The sequence below is a fragment of the Saccopteryx leptura genome, chromosome 1 (genome assembly GCF_036850995.1).
Source record: "Saccopteryx leptura isolate mSacLep1 chromosome 1, mSacLep1_pri_phased_curated, whole genome shotgun sequence".
Taxonomy (NCBI): Eukaryota; Metazoa; Chordata; class Mammalia; order Chiroptera; family Emballonuridae; genus Saccopteryx; species Saccopteryx leptura.
The window spans coordinates 294,298,729-294,314,096 of record NC_089503.1 but is presented as its reverse complement, the minus strand read 5'-3'; the positions used below and the strand labels follow the sequence as shown (position 1 = coordinate 294,314,096).

Here is a 15,368-nt window from a genome sequence, read left to right as displayed (position 1 = left end):
GCCATTCAAATCAGAGCTTCTCAGCACCGACACCTGGGCAGGACACTGCGCAGGGAGGCTGGCCTGGGCGCCAGGGGGTGCTCAGCAGCACCCCACACCTCTGCCCACAAGGTGCCAGCTGGGCCCCCACTGAGTTGCGACAACAAGATGGTGTCCAGCATTGCCAAATATTCCCGGGAGAACAAAACTGCCTCTCGGTTGAAAACCACTGCATTAAACTCTTTAAATACCCTAAGCTGAAGAAAGTATAAATAAAAGTGGGATGGTACAGAATGTATATACATCACAAATAATGAGATCTGTGCCCTCGAGCACATAGTCCAAAGAAGCTGGTACTGCCCAAAATAGTATGAGAACTTCTTTTGGAAGCGCCTTTCAGAGCCTAAAGAAAACTGCTGTATTAGTCTCCATGGTGGCTGGTCGCAAAGAACTGTTTCAGAAATATCTTGAGAATGGAATCCTGAGCCTGCTGCCTCCACAGGAGAGCTCGGGAGTGGAAGCTGTCTGAATGTCTAAGCTTCGGCACGCCTCTGATGAAGCCAGCCTTGTCCCTTCATGGCCAGTGTCCGTAGCAAGTCACGCTTCATCACTGACGGAGACGTCAGCAGGGTCTTTCGGGGTGGCTGGGGGCTCCCTGAGGGCAGCAGAAGAGCCAGCCCAGCATGTGCTATCACCCCAACTCCTGGCACAGTGCTCGGGTCCGGCAGGGCCCCCCGTGAATGCTAGCGGAGTGAAGGGAGGAGGGGGTGACACTGCAGGCAGACCCTCGGTGACAACCTAACAAAATAACCAGTGTTGTACACACAGACACATGTCCGTGGTGGAAACACGGACAGGGGAAGGAATCATCTGGTATGGGGGAAATCCCACAATCAAAACTAGACACCAGAGACTCACTGGACTCTACTCTCCACAAGATGAAAGAGGGGTCAAAATAGTTGGGGTTTTTTTTTAAGACTTTATTTATTCTTTTTTTTTTTTGAGAGGAAAGAGAAAGAGAGAAAGGGGGAGGAGCAGGAAGCATCAACTCCCATATGTGCCTTGACCAGGGAAGCCCAGGGTTTCAAACTGGCAACCCCAGCGTTCCAAGTCGACACTTTACCCACTGCGCCACCACAGGTCAGGCCTCAAAATAGTTTTAATCAAACTCTCTTACTGTTTATACCTACACCTCAATTACTTTGTAACCCATAGATGGTAATGGCTAAATGGCTGCCAGTTCTTAAGGTCTCACTATGTGCCACACGTATGAAGTGCTCTGTGCACAGTCTTGGTTCCACATGGTAACAGCCCCAGGAGACAGACAGTAGAATCCTCAACAGTGAGAACTCTGACTCAGAGGTTAACACTCTTGCCAAGGTCACTCAGCAGTCAGGGCTGCAGAACTTTAAATCTGGGTGAGTCTGAAAACAGCCTGTACTCTCTTTACTACCTTCTAAGGACACGAAGTATTTGCCAATGCAAACTGATTCATGGATTCATCTGTCACATTTCTTAAGCCCCCAAAGGTTGTAATATACCATGGAAGATACAAAAAATGGTAGATAAGAATAGTTTCTGTCATAAAGGGACTTGCAATACTGAATCTTACAAATCGCTTTAGCTGGAATTCCTTCTATAGAGACGTGTGTCAGCTGAGTGCACGCAGTCTTTTATGAAAATTCAAAGGTGTTTGCTTTAAAATAAAGACAGTTTTGTCTTGGGTTTTACTATCTTTGATCCAGAAATTATACTAAAATCAGTGAACATTTATAATTTCCTTTAAGGGTAGATAAATGTCATCCTAAGAATGGCTAATGGTTATACGTTATGAGTGAAAATTTCATTGTATTCGATAAAACCAAAAGTTCATTTTAGAAAACTAAATAATATAGACAAGATAATCAAGTCTGTAACCAGTCTTTTATTCATTCACTTCAGTCCACTACTCAGTTTCTCTTTTCTTTATGAACATCCTTTTCTCCCCCCAAAATGACACCTATTAGTATTCCTTCATTCTATATTGACTCTCATTTAGTTACTGCTTCTTGTCATTCATATACAATTGGGACACAGATTAAAACCATTGCTCCCTCATAGATGAACATAATTCATCGATTTCTCCATTGGTGGACTAAACTGCAGAGAAGCAAAGGTAAAACGATATCTAAAACTGTCTAACAAAATAACAGAAGGAATAATACTTGAAAGACTATACAGTATTTCTCACGTTACCTGCACTAACATGTTCTCGACACTCGAGAGCAGCTCTTCTGCTTCTTTGGTCTTGCCCGTAAGCTTAAAAACCTTGCAATAAAGAACAGTAACCGGCATTTGTCAGTGGCAGTGACTTCAAGAGGCCTGCATTCCAGCACTGGTGGGAAAGAAGAGCCAGTGAGCCTGACACACGTTCGGGAAGGAACAGAGTGCCCCGTCCCTGAATCTTGATGCAGCAGTTGAATACATTCTCCATGTTTTAGTGTTCTCTCTCACAGTGTCAGCACTCCGTGTTGATTAAGGTTTACATACGTCACCAAGTATTTTAAACAGTGACATGAAAAATAAGTCTAGTGCTTTTAAATAACTTCACTATGTAAATTTTGAAAACCAGAAGGTCAAAGAAGAGTATTGCTATAGCTCAATCTGTATGCTGCTGTAATTTGTAATTGGGGGTGATTTTCAGGCAAGAAGAAAAAAGCGTTTTAATTTCTTACACAATTCTGCCCTCTGTTGCAACTATCTTGAATTACTGGCTTTAACAGAAAAAAAAATATGAAAAGAACAAAATAAGGAGCTACTGTGCGTGTGTGTATGTGTGTGTGTGTGTGTGTGTGTGTATGTGTGTGTGTGGTTATATACCTTACTAAACACAAATGAAAATATATAGAATTTTTTAACTTGAAGACCCAATCAAATACATGGTACTACAAAGTCATCATTTTTGGAATTTCTCTTTCCAAATGTTCTAGTACCTAAACTCCTATAACTGTCCAACCGTTACATTTCAAATTATTGCACCTAATGTGTTTGACACGAATATGTTCCTATTCCTCCGCCAATCCTTTGCACACGCTGCAGGCCCCCCAGACCTGAGTCCTCTCCTGCTTTCCCCCTGCCGACTCTTCTGTGGACCACCATTCCCATATGGAGTCAATATTTATGGAGTAGCTGTGTGTGATACAGCATTCTAGGTTCACGAGCACAGCAGATGTGGTTACAACCCTCAGCCTGCAGGAGGCTGGGAGGCTTTGAACCATAGCTATGGTGCCTCAAGTTGGAGAACAAAAATGAAATTGGGGCCAAGACAGAGAGAATGCTCTATGAAAGGCACTGTTAAGAGAATGAAAGAACAAGCTACAGTTTAGGAGAAAATATTTGTAAAATATGTGTCTGATATAGGACTTCTATCCAAAATATACAAAGAACTCTTAAAGCTCAACAATAATAAAGATGCAGAACACCGTCATTACAGAATTGCAAATTAAAACAACTACAACATACCACTACACATCTATTAGAATGGCTAGAATTTTCAAAACTGACAAAACCAAATGCTAATGAAAATTCAGAACAACAGTAACCCTCATTCACTGCTGGTGGGAATGCAAAATGGTAAAGCCACTTTGAAAGACAGTTGGCAGTTTGGAAGACAATCTGGCAGTTTCTTATAAAGCTAAGTATATGATCCAGCAATCGTGCTCCTAGGTATTTACCCAACTACCTTAAAAACTTTTGTACATATAAAAACTTAAGTACAAGCATTTTTGGCAGCTTTATTCACAATCACCAAAAGCTGGAAGCAATCAAAATGTCCTTCAATAAGTGAATAGACAAACAAACTGAGTGCATTCATACAACAGAGTATTATTCAGCAATAAAAAGAAATGAGATAGCAGGCCATGAAAAGACACAGAAGAACCTTAAATGCAGATTAGTAATTTTCACAACTCTATACAGCAGTCCTGACAGCTTAAAGATGGGCAGCGGTGGTGGAGGTGAACAAATTTGAAAAACTTTTAGGAAGTAAAAAATGTCAGGACTCAGTGATGAAAGGAATTTAGGGAGGCAGTAAAAGAGAAAAAAATGTCACGGGTTACTCCAAGGTGGTAAAATGAGAGACGATCCCTGGAAGAGATCCTGATTTTGGAGGGATGTTCCTGAGTTCAGTTTTACGCGTGTTGGGTTTGGGTTTGAGGAGCTTTGGAGACATTGTTCAAGTGGAGAGTTAAATAGGCAATTGGATATATGGATCTGGGGCTCAGATACACACAGACAATTACTGAAGCCATGGACATAGATAATATGCTTACCGTGATTTGGGGTTTTTTTTTTTGTATTTTTCCGAAGTTAGAAGCGGGGAGTCAGTCAGACAGACTCCTACATGCGCCCGACTGGTATCCACCCGGCATGCCCACCAGGGGGCGATGCTCTGTCCATCTTGAGCATTGCTCTGTTGGTGCCGGAGCCACTCTAGCACCTGAGGTGGAGGCCATGGAACCATTCTCAGCGCCTGGGTCAACTTTGCTCCAGTGGAGCCTTGGCTATGGGAGGGGAAGAGAGAGAGAGAAAGAAAGGAGAGGGGGAAGGGTGGAGAAGCAGATGGGCGCTTCTCCTGTGTGCCCTGGCTGGGAATCAAACCCAGGACTTTCACATGCCAGGCCGACGCTCTACCACTGAGCCAATCAGCCAAGGTCCTTACTGTGATATTAAAGCCTGAGAGAAGTGCCATAAGGAACTCTTAACACTTAGAAGCCAGGCAGAAGGGGAGGTAACAAGAGACAGAGAAGATGCAGCCAGATAGATGGAGAATGAACCCGAGGAATGTGCGTTAGCAAGGCCAAGAGACCAGACTATTTGGAAGAAGAGGGCATTGTCAAAAAATATCCATTGATACTGAAGAGTAAAGTCAAGCAAGGACTGAAAATGTTCTTTGGAATGCCTGCTCTTGACCTTGTCTGTTTCTACTGAAGTGTTTGTCATTTTCTTACTGATTTTAAGAGCAACTTTTTGGCTAATATCAAGTGTAGAGCTATTAATCCTTTGCCAGTTTATATTACAAACATTTCCCCAGTTACTCACCTGCCTTTTAATTGTGCTTCTGGTTTCCTCAGAGTTGTTTTGTGTTACTTCTTTTAGTTTTGTTTTATATATAGAAATTTCTGGGCTCACCGGCTTGAGTGCAGGGTTAATGGCTTGAGCATAGAATCATAGACATGACCCCATGGTTACTGGCTTGAGCCCAAAGGTCACTGGCTTGAAGCCCTAGGTCGCTGGCTTGAGCCCAAGGGCACTGGCTCAAGGGGTCACTGGCTCGGCTGGAGCCCCCAACTCACCCCCCGTCAAGGCACATATGAGAAAGCAATCAATGAATAACTAAGGTGCCATAACAAAGAATTGATGCTTCTCATCTCTCTCCTTCCTGTCTGTCTGTCCCTATCTGTCTCTGTCTCTCTATCTCACTCACACAAAAAAAGAAAAAGAAATTTCACGTATATATTTAGACAGATTTATCAGTTATCTTCTCTTTTATGATTTACTCTTTTGCTTTCTTGCTTAGACTCACCTACATTTTCTGTTTTTTGTAGATAAAAATTTCATTTCCCTATATTTAACTCTAATTTTTCTGGGATTTATTTTGGTATACTGTTTCAGGTAACTTAACTTTTTACCAAGCAGTACACCATTATCACAGAGCTATTCGTTCCACAGTGCATCTGACTTGAAACACTTCTGCAACTTACTAATTTCTCATCCCCACAGCCCCATCTGGGCCTGAGCTGTCCATTTCGTCCCACTGAGCTGTCTATTTTTGCTCCCTGTAGTATTTTTTTAATTACTATAGCTTCATAATAGGTTTAAATAACTTGTTGTGCAAACTGCCCTCATTATTTTAAGTTGTTATTCTCACATATTTTTTCCTCCGAGAACTTTAGAATCGTTTTGAAAATGTATGAATGTTTTAAACCCATTGGAATATCCGCTGGAATTGTCTGATGTCTATAAATTGATTGGGGAAGATCAACAGCTTGACACCACTGAGTTGCCCCAACCAGGAATATGGCATATGTCTCTACATCCCAAAAGCCTCTTTACAGTACTTTGACAATTTTAGAAAAATACAAGGTCTGTACATTTCTTGTTAAATTTATTCTTAGATAGTTCATGTTTTCTGTGGCCACTGTGAATTGTGTCTTTTGTTCTTTTTATTTTTCTATAGAGCTATTTTTTTAATTTTTCAATGAACAATTTTGTTCCATTTGCTTAAAATGTTTAGAGGTTTCAGAAGGTACCAAGGGAAACTCCATACATTAGTCATGAAAAGCTGCTATTGTCCCATTTACTACAACCTTCTGACAAGATCCTGTAATGTAATGCATTTACCGTTTGCCCTAATAAGAAAGCCTGCTCCTAAAAGACAAGGTGATTCTCCCTACCTACCCCCCCACACACACATCCATCACCTAGAGCCGCCAGCCTCTGTCAAGACAGAGCCACTTGGGAACCCATCCTTCTGCCACATCTGCTCTTATTCTGTGTCTTCTCATCTTCAACATTGTCCAAAAGGTGTGTTTGCAGCCAGAATGGGTTTTCTTCACTTTGATGTGACCCAGGGCTCCAGACAAAAACAAGAGTATCGTGTCTCAATAATCTATAAAGGCTGATTCGACCACAGAAGTTGCGCTCTAGGCTCAAAGACCTCTCTCCTGGCCATCAATCAGAGACACAGCTTCCCTGGGTGCGTCTAGCAAGGACTGGCAAGCTCAAGTGCCATCAAGCACCAGAAAGAAAAGAGTTCCAGATTCAAAACTGTTCATCTTCCCATGAACCTAAAAAGTTAAGCTGCTTGTTCTCGTTGCTGCCACAAGGGGGAGCCAAACCACATAAACTGGAGAGCGGAACTGAGAAGCTGGGCATGCGTTCAGTCCCGTACCAACAGCCTCCTGCAGGTGGAACTATAATACATTCATTCTCCTTCAGTCCACTGAAACTGAACAGACTGGGCGCCCTTGGAAACTCTCACTGCCTTTCCAGAAGCAGACAGGGGTCAAAAATGTAAGTATCCCGTTTAGCTTTCAGAACAAAATGGAGATAATGAAGAATGAGGATTCCTGCTATAATTAAACTTAGTTCCAATAAATAGATTTTCTATGGCTTTGGTGACAAGTACTTGGTCTTGTGACCTCTACTTTCAGCAACACAAAAGGAAGAAAAGTGAACCTAACACAGTCCTGAGGGACAGACCTCGGGGAGCGCCCCCCCCTCCACTGGCCATGGGCTGACCAGCCAGCCAGGGAGGCAGGTAAGACAGGAAGTGGACAGCGATGTGCAGAGTGACTTGGTCACAGCCTTGTTCTGAAGGTTGATCAGAGAGGAGTGAGGACCCAGTGGATATGAGAGAGTGAGTGTGAGAGACCGTATGCAGGCACAACCACAGGACTTGGTCATGACTGACCACAAGTGGGGAGGAAGATGGGAGATGTCAGAGGTGACACAGGAGGCCAGGACTCCCTGCTGAGCGGCTGCTGGGGACTAGAGTAACACAAAGACTAACCAGCAGCATCTTAGAGGATTGTAGGCCGTGGCAGGCAACTTGCTTACTTGCTGCTAGAATCACCAGAACAGTCCTGTGGGCATCTAAGTCACAGGGACACATTCTGACCTTGGACACATCCAGAAAACCCTCACACATTGAAATGCGAGGTGATTTCCTCCCATGTTCAAACCCAGCCCCTTCCATCACCATAACAACCATGTTATGACAGCAGTTGTGGCATCATTAAGAAGGATTTTTGCCCCCACCGTGGAGATCTAATCTTTCTCTGGTTAACTGTCAGCTTCCTCTGGCATACAGAACTCCCCCACCCCATTTCTCACCCCCATCTCCTTCCTCTTCCCCCTGTCCCTGAGCACTGACATGTTTCCAGGGTCCTGGTTCTATTCAACACTCTGGCATCCTTACAAGCATCCCTTGAGTCCTTCCACATGGAGGATCAGTGGATCAGACAAATTCCAAAATTACGTAAGTCATACATGGTAATAAGAATAAAGATAAAGCCCTGGCCGGTTGGCTCAGTGGTAGAGCGTTGGCCTGGCGTGCAGGAATTGCGGGTTTGATTCCCGGCCAGGGCACACAGGAGAAGCACCCATCTGCTTCCATTTGCTTCTCCACCCCTCCCCCTCTCCTTCCTCTCTGTCTCTCTCTTCCCCTCCCACAGCCAAGGCTCCATTGGAGCAAAGTTGGCCCGGGCACTGAGGATGGCTCTGTGGCTTCTGCCTCAGGCGCTAGAATGGCTCTGGTTGCAACAGAGCGATGCCCCAGATGGGCAGAGCATCGCCCCCTGGTGGGCATGCCGGGTGGATCCCGGTCGGGCGCATGCGGGAGTCTGTTTGACTGCCTCCCTGTTTCCAACTTCAGAAAAATACAAACAAACAAAAAAATGCCCCCCCAAAAAAGAATAAAGATAAAGGCTACATGTTTGAGGACCAAAATGGATGGAGGTATGTGCCCTCATCTGTTCCTAACTGCCTGGGAGACCATGGGCTACTCACCTCACCTCTTTGAGACTGTCCATTTTAATCAAACTACCAAAGGTATTATTGAGGTTTTATGAGAATTAAATAAAATAATACATACAGAGTAGTTGACTTAGAGCCTGGCATAGGACAAATGCTCAAAGTCTGTGATTAAGGTCCCTACTGTAAACCCCATGAGGGCAAGGCTTCTGTTTACTTCGTCAGCAGTACCCAGTGAGTTTCACGGCCCAGGGAAGGTGTGCAGTTACTATCTGTCGAAAGAAGAAATGAAAGAGAGGGAGAGACAGGAGAGCAAAGAGAGGAAATATTCATCAAAGTGCTGTCCAAACCGAAGACATCAGGCAGAATATCAAAGAAGAATGGCCCCTGGTTGTCCAACCACTATGCTGCCACCTGGAACTAATACAAAAAGAATTAAATGTAAAATGTAATTGGAAAATAAAAAATATGCTTTGACATTAAAAAAAAAAAAAAAAAAAAAGCCCTAGCCAGATAGCTTGGTTGGTTGGAGCATGGTCTAGAAGCGCAGAGGTTGTCAGTTCAATCCCCTGTCAGGGCACATACAGGAACAGATCCATGTTTCTGTCTCTCTCTCTCTCTCTCTCTCCCCCTCCCCCACTTCCTCTCTCACTAAAAGTTGTCTCAATTTGGATTGAGGTTACCCTCCACAGTAATTATACATTTCCAGGACTGAGTGAAGGAGAAAGTTAGTGGCACCATCAGTAGACTGAGAGTACACAGAAGAACAAGTTTTTTTGTTTGTTTGTTTGTTTTTATTTTACAGGGACAGAGAGAGAGTCAGAGAGAGGGATAGATAGGGACAGACAGACAGGAACAGAGAGAGATGAGAAGCATCAATCATCAGTTTTTTGTTGCAACACCTTAGTTGTTCATTGATTGCTTTCTCATATATGCCTTGACCGTGGGCCTTCAGCAGATCGAGTAACCCCTTGCTCGAGCCAGTGACCTTGGGGCCAAGCTGGTGAGCTTTTGCTCAAACCAGATGAGCTGGCGCTCAAGCTGGCAACCTCCGGGTCTTGAACCTGGGTCTTCCGCATCCCAATCCGACGCTCTATCCACTGCGCCACCTCCTGGTCAGGCTCCAGAAGAACAAGTTTTAGGGGAAAACCTGAAATAATTTAGGCTTTGCACTTACTTAATTTGACCTGGCCACTGGTCACTCAGGAGAGCTGTTGATGAAGCAATAATACTATTGATAGCTCTGAGGAAGTGGGGTATGGACCCTGACGTTTCAAAGGGAGGTTAACAGTGGTGGGATTGAGCCAGTTCACACTGGTTTGGAAAACTGATACCTTATTTTTTGTTGAGTTCAGTGAACTGGTTGTTAAAATGGCACTTGTTCTCTCTAAGGTGGGTGCCTGGGCAGCTGCCCAATGTGGAAATCACAAACTTAAGTTCCTTACTCTTTTTTAATGTTCATCTGTGTATTCTAAGTGCCCATAGTAATTAATGTTCATTCTGTCTCTAGGTGAAAAAAATTGCAAGTGAGAACACCAATCAAGAAGCAATACGGAAATATCTTAACATTTTTATTGTTTTTTTTGTCAGGTATTATTTAATATTTTCATTAATATTTTAAAACTTTCTTATAACATAATCTAGTTTTGTGTACCTCTTTTATTGTTCTTATTTAAGTATTAAATGCATGAAATAATCAACTACCTTTTGGTATATCTTTTTTATATTTAAAATGATGATTAGGGCAGAGAACCAGCTGTTAAATCATTTGAATCTCACCACTGGAGGTTGAGGCGGGAAATGCAGATAAAGAGGGAAGATGTTGGGGGTGAATGAAGCCATGAGAAAGCACCGGAATACACGGAGAGAAAATGCTAAGGACACATCCTTGGAAAACAGCCGCAAAACAATAAAGAGGAGCCATTTCAAAATTAACAGTTTCCCAATTTTCTGTCTTCAGAAATTTTTGGCTTACGTTGCGGGGAGGAGTACTCGAGAGGTCTGCAGCGTGGATCAGAATGACACGAGAAAGCGGTCATTCTTGGCCACTCCACATCCCAGCAACACAGGTGAGGGAAACATCACTGCTCACTGTACCTGAGAGTGTGCATCTCTTCCTCATCTATGACACTTATCTTCTTTAATCTTGGCCACGGAGAGGAAGTAGGCCCCAGCAGGCTCACACCCAGCTTCCAATAACACACTCCAGTAGTGGAGCCTTGTCCAGAAGCTCGGCCTTGGGATCTTTGATAGAAAGTCTGTGAGACTTGTAACACAATGCACTAATATAAGTCATTTTAGTATTTCATGCCTTGAAGGGAGCTAGTCTTCTATCTACATTCCATGAGCCTATTCATAAATGTGTTAACTCATATGACTTGGGTCTGCCAACAGATAAATACGAGCCTGTCACCCTTCAGCAGTCAAGGACAATGCCGCTCATCCGTCCAGGAGGCCCCTTCTCCGAGCGGGCTCCGGGATCTGCCAGGCGGAGCGAGCCCTCCGTCTTCTGGGCATGCGCGGCTCTGTGCGGTTGCTCCAGTGAGGCCGCACACACGTGTTACCACTCCCTGGAAAGCACCTAAGGACTTGGGCGGTATCTCAGTCACTCATGCTTCCCCCAGAGCCTACAATAGCATGGGAGACAGAGTGGGTCAATGATAGATGTCTGCAGAAGGAATGAGGACAAGAGGACAAGAAGAAGGATGGAGGGGAGGGGGGGAAAAAGGAAGGGAAGGCAGGAAGGAAGGAGGGTCTAGCCAGAGAATAGGGCCAGTCCTTTATCCCTGCCCAGCTACCAGTCCTCCTCTCTCCAGAATGCCTCTTAACTTTGAGAGGAATCCACAGGGAGTCAAGAAGGGCACAGAAGATTCTGCAGAGCCAGATGATCACATGGAGCAAGCTGGGGGTCCATCGGCCATAGAAGTTGATACCAAATGATGGTCCCTTCCGAACGAATGTGTCCTGCCCAAGGGAACCATGGGCCACTAAATGTAGAGCTAGCAAAAGGAAAAGAGCAAGCTGCCAAGCACAATGTGAAAACGATGCAGCTTACCTGGGACTTGAGAGGAAGCTGCACCCCTCCCCCCCCCCCCACTCCCCTCCCCCTCCCCCCGGAGCCGCTGCTTTTCCCGTGCCGCGGCAGCTCTTGGTACACCCTCCAGAAAGCGGTTTGCCGCTGGAAGTATGGGACCAAGATTTGGTGAAACTGTGTTTTCTTCTGATTTGCTGGGTTCTGAAAGGCATGTGGACTGCTTTCTCAGACAGGGGTGATTACACCTATTTGAAAAAACCAATTGCAGTTGAACGCATCTGACTTTGTAGTAGATGAAAACACAGCAGCAAACAGATGAACAATTTTGTGGCCATAAGTAGAGACAAGAAGGTAGCTTGAAAAAAAATACTGAAATGTTAAAAATGTATCTCCCGATAAATCAGTCTGAACTTACCAAAGAATTAGTTACAGTTATGATCCCTGACCTAGATTTGAAGAGGCTTGTGAGCATGTTGATTTTTCACATTGCATCTTCTCCCTCCCCTAAAGAAGTATTTGTGACCTACTTTTCTATTTTAAATATACACCACGGTTCCTGCTTACATAAGTACTCTCACATATTTGAGGGACCCACTGCCTGGATCTCACATAGGCCAAGGGGTAGCTGGGCAAAGTGATGGCAAATTGGATGTTGTAGTCAAGATTACTATACCATCATTTCTAAAGAAAAACAGTTCCAAGAGATCATCTTACCCATATGCAAGCTTCTCAAAAACAAACACGTTTTGTTTCATTAAATCCTGGAGATAACCATTCTTGAAAACTGAAATAGAAGTATTTTTAATTTTCTGCTTGACACTTTTTCTTGCAGATCACACAGCTGCCTGGCACACCAAGCCAAGCTGCTCGTTAGACCTACAGTGAAAGGGGAGCCCATTGCTCAAATAACCACTCTGCACTTCTGTTGAAATGACTTCTATTGATCTGCCTCTTTGGGGAGACGCTGTAATGGCTGGTCTAAAGTGTGCCAATTTGCCCAGGTGGCATGTGCAGTGCTTACGAAAGCCATGGGAGGAAACTCCCCTCCCCCAATGTGTGTGGCTCAGGTATTTCTGTGGGTCACGAGCTGGGAAAGTGGGCTGGGGAATGAGAGAGGAAGGGAGCTGTGACAACCATTACCTTGTGTCTAAGATTTGGAGTGTTAAACACAATGCTTAAAGTGTGCAAAACATTTTATTATACAGCATCATGTTCAACTTTATCTTTTCACAAACAGTCTAGTGAGGAGGATATGAAAATCCCTGTGTTGGTTCATTTTACATGTCTGCTTGACTGGGCTAAGGGATGCCCAGATTGCTGGTAAGATATTACTTCTGGGTGTGTCTGTGAGGGTATATCTGGATGAGATTAGCAATGGAACCTGTGGACTGAATAAAGGTCCCCTTCACCAATGCAGATGGACATCATCCAATCTGTGGAAGGCCCACACTGAGGGGGGAGGGAGGCAGAGGAAGGGTGGATTTGCTCTCTGTTTGAGCTGGAACATCTATCTTCTCAGCACCTCTGGTTCTCAGACCTTCGGACGTGGACTAGGACTTACATCATTGGCTCCTCTGGTTCTCAGGCCTTTGAACTTGGACCGGATCTACATGACCAGCTTTCCTGAGCAGACAGCAAGATCCCGGGGCTCCTCAGTCTCCATAATACTGTGAGCCAATCCCCCGTCATACATCTTTTTCTGTATATCTCCTAGTGGTCCTGTTTCTCTGGAGAACCCTGACTGATACAATCCCCACATGGCAAACAGAGCTATGTAAAACCAGGGAGACCAGGTGGCTGGACTCTCTCTGGTCAGCACATGACTTGTAACTATAGAAGCAGGATTCCAGCCTTCTCACTCACTTATAGTCCTCTGATTACATGTGGAATGTGACTCAAGTCCTATAGCCCTAGATTTTGAATCTTTTTCATCCCTGTGTGATGGGCCTGGGTCTCATGCCCAGTTAACATGGAGGTGAATTATGGCAATTACAATTCCTGGCGCCACTAGCAGAGACTGATATCACAGCCTGATTCTACAGCATGTAAACATGTTGATTTTTTTCTGACAGTAGTGAATATTGCCAGCGGTGCTTTATTCTGGGGCTCATGGGACAGAGAGGATGTACGGTGTGTATCCAAAAATTTTAAGAGCCCCATCGTGATGCTTTTGTCCCTGCATTTCCAAGATTGTTATCATCCTTGGGAAAGTAGAGAAATTGTGTGCATTGCAACCCATCACGGAGCAAGTGGACAGAAGAGCTGACATTACATTGAAAAACATCCTCATTCCTCGCCATGTTCTCTTCCTGAATTATGTAACTTAGGAAGTGGTGGGAAGAATTACAGTGTATGAGGGAAACAGTAGAAAGAATTTATCTTTTCTGTTTTTTGTTGTTGTTGTTGTTTTATTTATTCATTTTAGAGAGGAGAGGGAGAGACAGAGAGAGAGAGAGAGAGAGAGAGAGAGAGAGGGAGAGGAGAGACAGAGAGAGAGAAGGGGGGGAGGAGCTGGAAGCATCAACTCCCATATGTGCCTTGACCAGGCAAGCCCAGGGTTTCGAACTGGCGACCTCAGCATTTCCAGGTTGATGCTTTATCCACTGCGCCACCATAGGTCAGGCTTTTCTGTTTTTAAGTAAAAGAGAACATAGTAAATCTAAAAGGAAATTTGCACGGAGCTTAGACTTCTTCCAGAGGCTGTGATTTAAAGGTGTTTAAAGTCCTCAGACCCAAGTTAAGAGTAATCGTCACGGAGTGCTCTGCTCTGTCAGGGTCTGTGGTTGCCAGTTTCTCGGATGCAGACTTGTAGTCTTTTTCAAAAGGGGATAAGAATTTGTTTTCAGAATTAGGGCAGAGACTGCTAATTCCTACCGAATATCCATTTCCTTCCACTGTTAATAGCAGACCCCCACCTTGGCTCAAGGTAGCAGCGCACCACTTAAAACCCCTATTCCCCACTTCCCCTGTATCTAGATGTAGCCAAATGACAAAGTTCTGGATCAAAAAGACACAAGTAGAAATGTTGGTGGAAAACTTTTTGGAAAGCTCCTCAAAAGGAAAAACAACCAATTCTTTTTCCCTTCCTCCTTCCTGTCATCTGAAATGCAATGGCTGGAGCTGCAGCAGCCATGCTGCTTCTAGCAGTCATGAGCATAAGGTGACTTGGAGAATGAGAGCCAGGGACATTCAAGGAGCAGGGTCCCTGATGACTCTGGAGCCACCAGAGCCCTGGACTGCCTGCCTCCAGAAATCTCTCAGATGAAAGAATAAACCCTGGGCTGTTCAGCCACTACAGTCAGCCAACCAAGTCTTAATGTATAGAACCATTTTTAATACATGCTTACAGATTCATCTCTACTTGAGAAATCCCAGCGACAAGCTTTCCCTGTGCGCGACCCTGACCTCCCCTTCACCAGCAGGAAGCTGCGCAGACTCAAGTCTTACCGAGAAGCCTACGCTCCACAGCGGTTCGCAGGGACTGGTGCCGGAAGTACAGCCTGCGGGCTGCTCCTGAACCCACACCCTGGTGGCGTTGCAGAAGGCAGGCCAGTGCAACATGGTCACTTTGTAATGATTCCTGTAGCCCAGCATGTCTAAAAGCTGCACTATCTCATCCTCGGCCTGACCACAGTGTGAGATGCTCAGTAAGCACAGGGTGTCGGCCACCCAGCCGTCCAGCCCTGTGTGGACAACACAGTGCCGGTGACGGCAAAAGAACAGCTCACAGGTGCCAGCTTCCATTCTAAATGTCTTCCATGACTAACTTGTTCCTCTCCATCATCGTATAGCAGATACTCTAACTTCCCGTCTCACAAATGAGAGAGATGAAGCCCAGAGG

The 15,368-nt window shown here is 44.7% G+C and overlaps 1 pseudogene; it reads right to left on the bottom strand.

Moving 5' to 3' along the window:
- LOC136388378 (putative tetratricopeptide repeat protein 41) overlaps window positions 1-15,368 on the bottom strand; it is a 65,251-nt pseudogene that overhangs the window by 27,653 nt on the left and 22,230 nt on the right.